We start from the raw sequence: 3,411 nt of genomic DNA on the forward strand, positions 1-3,411 counted from the left end.
GCCTGGACCCTAGACCCACTCTCCACCCTGCTTTATGTCCTGGGGTCCCATCAGGCCAGTGAGGGGAGGACAGGAGGTTCAGAGTTCAGGCTGTTCCTGACCGCCGGGCACAGTGGCACTGGCTGAGTGACACTGGCTCCGGCCAGCTTCCCCTCTCCCCTCAAAGCCCAGGGGCCAGTGGCTTCCTGCTGCTTTTGGCCTGGGGGCCTGAGCATTCCCTGCGGTCTCTCTCAACCTGACCCCCCCCTTTGCACATAGTCCCCTTGTGACTCCTTGGAGTGTCCGGCCTTGTGCTGGCAGGTACAGACCCCACCCCTTCCTATGGGGAGAGTGCCTTTCAGTGGACAGCATCTCTGACCTCCAGCTCCCTCCTGCTCCTTGATTTGCCCCTGGAAAAGGGCCCTAAGGCACGCCGGGGACAATGAGGGTGTCTCCCAGCTCGCCTGGGCAGCACGGGGAGGCCAGGGGGTGCGTGCACCCCTCTCAGCGGGGAGGGCAGGTGCCGCCTTCACACCCGGAGCCCTGGGACGGGGTAACATGGTGGTGTGAGCTGGGTGACCTGCAACCCGGGGCCATGGGACTCACAGCACCTCAAGGCCTCCCCTGCCCAGCTGCCTGCCCCTCGTCAGGTTGGGCCTTTTCCAGTGGGGACTGGCCCCTTTCGGCAGATAAAGAGTCTGGGGCTCAGAGAGGGCCGGGAACTTGCTCAAGGTCACACGGAGGTCAGGCTGGCCCCTCCCCCAGGGTGCCTTTCTTGCCCACTGTGCCCACTGGAACTTTCTCTCGGAATTCTCCGCTCCGGGCCACAGGCCCATGATCTCAGGCATCTCACGTGCCGAGTAAAATGTGACTTCGCCACTTCCCTCCGTGGCTGCTCCCCGCCCCGCCGCTCACGGGGCTGCGGGGCCCTGGGCTGGAGCCTTTCTTATCTGTCCAGCTCCTCGCACCACCTAGAACAGCCCTTCCTCAAATATTGACAGGCGTGCGAGGGCTTCCTGGTCCGACGTGGTATGAAGCGATTGTGCTTATGCTGAGGCAGTGGTTCTCAGACGGGGCCATCTGACAATGCCTGGAAACATCTCCGGGTGTCCCCCCTGGGGGTGCGACCAACTTCCAGGAGGACCCCCCGTGACAGCATCGTCGGCCCCAGCGTCAGGCATCCCACCCTCGAGCTGTCCCAGTGGGTCGGAGGGAGGGCGGAGTGGGAAACCAAACAGGACTTCTGTGGAGCCTGAGGGGCTAGTGAACCCTGCCTGCTGGGCTCGAGACTTGCTTGGGACCTGCCCCTCCCTCCCTCCCTCCCTCCCTTCCTTCCTTCCTTCCTTCCTTCTTTCCTTTCTCCCTCCCTGGTGTCCTTCCCGGAGTGGGGACGCCCACCCCACACCGTGCCACCTGTGTGTTTGGAAGCACGTAACTAGTCTGGTTCCGCAGATTCTCAGCCTCAGGAAGAATCGGACCCCAGGTCTCACCCACGCCTGGTGGACTTAGTTTGGCTTCAGTGGGACTCACCCTCGGCCACCTTCCTTCCCCCTGCTCTGAGGTCACCTCTTGGGACTCCAGAATTTCCTGTTCTCTCTTGGCCCTCTACCTACTCTCCCGAACGCCGTGGGCCCAGACCAGTCAGGTTCCCTGGAGATCTGGCCATGCCCAGGGCCCTGGCTCCTGGCTCTTGCCAGGACGTGAAGTGAGACCGGTAGGACCAGCAGCTGAAAGCAGACCCCATCCCACAGGGGTCCCTACCATAGACCACATAGTGCCACACCTGAACGGGGTCCCCTCTCTGCCAGCCGGGTGTGGGCTTCACAAGCTCCCTCAGCCTGGAGCCCCCTCTTTGCTGTGAAAGACTCGTCACGCCAAGACCCGCCCCACAGGGCCTGGCTGGTGATGTGTTCCCACGGGAGGCCTCCAGGTCCCGCGGGAGGGGCTCGCGGGGCCCAGCGCCAGCTCCGGGCAAAGGGCTGCAGGCAGAGGAACAACAGCGCCAGGCCCGAGGACCCAGTGGACCCTCTTGCTTCTCCGCCTGTCTTTCTGACCCCTCCCTCTCTGCCAGAGTGGACTCAAGCCTTGAGACGAAGCCCGGAGGGATGGTGGCAGGCTGGTGCATGTGACCCCATGTCCACAAGGTGGCAGCAGACCGTCATACAAAGGGATGGAGCCGGCCTTCCTGGGGGCAACCTCACTGTCCCAGGAGACCCTGCTCACGGGGTCCCGGGCTCCAGTCTCCCCGTTGCGTGTTGTGCTCGTGCTCAGTTTCCTGTCTGTCAAGTGCGTCTGACGCTAGCGCGCCAAATTCCCCACCCAGGGAACCACGCGCAGCCGGGCGGCTGCGGCTCCGAGCCACTAAATTTTGGGGTGCGTTGTCATGCAGCAGCAGATGGCTGATCCAGGAGCTTGAGGGCAGAAGTGGAGACCAGGGAGGAGGCAACTGCGAGGCCACCGCGGCTTGGACCAGGGAGAGCACGGCCGGCAGCGAGATTGACCCGGCCGTGGAGGGCGGCACCGAGCGGAGCTCCCGGTCGACTGGGTGTGGGGTGTGAGGGACACCGCACGTCAAGGGTGACTCTGAGTTTCTTGGCCTGAGTGGATGCAAAGTCACCACTCACTGAGATGGGGGCTGTGTAGGCGGAGCGAGGCTAAGGAGGAGGCCCGAGAGGTTAATGATGCTGTTCGAGGTGCCTGTTAGACGCGAGCAGCACCTCGGAGCCTAGATTTTGCAGGCGGGGTCCCCGCAGGAGCCGTGGACGGCAGAGTCGCCAGCCTCCGCAGGTGCGCGAAGCCTCGAGAATGAAGATCGCAGGGAGCGGGAGACAAGGGCCAAGGGGGAGCCCGGCCAGTTAGGGGTCAGCAGGGGAGGGCGAGGAAGGAGGGCCGGGGGCGGCAGGGTCCTGGGAGCCAAAGAAGGAACGTGAATGAAGGAGGAGGGAGCTCCCTGTCGCTGCTGCCACAAATGACCATGACCTTGGTGCGTTACAACGCAGACATTTGTTAACTCTGGTTCTGGAGCTCAGAGGGCTGACGCGAGCCTCCCGGAGCTGAGCCCAGGGTGTCGGCAGGGCCGCTCCTCCTGGAGGCTCCGAGGGAGGATGCTTCCTGGCTTCTTCCAGCTTCTAGAGGCCCCTTCCTCCGCCTACGAAGCACACGCCCCGACCTGTCTGCGTCTGTTGTCGTAGCTCCTTTCCTCCCTCGGCTTCCATCGTCACATCGTCCCCTCTGACCCGACCCTCTGTCCCCGTGATAATCGCTGTAACGATACCGATTACCCCGGTGCTCTCCTCGTCTCCAGACTCTTAACCTAATCGCATCTGCGGAGTCCCGGCTGCCATGTGCGGTGACATACTCACGGGTTCTGGGGACGAGGATGTGGCCGCCGAGGCGGGGGCATTATTCGAGCCAGCACAGGCCACTCTCTGG

The sequence above is a fragment of the Pteropus vampyrus genome, unplaced genomic scaffold (genome assembly GCF_000151845.1).
Source record: "Pteropus vampyrus isolate Shadow unplaced genomic scaffold, Pvam_2.0 Scaffold256, whole genome shotgun sequence".
Classification (NCBI taxonomy): domain Eukaryota; kingdom Metazoa; phylum Chordata; class Mammalia; order Chiroptera; family Pteropodidae; genus Pteropus; species Pteropus vampyrus.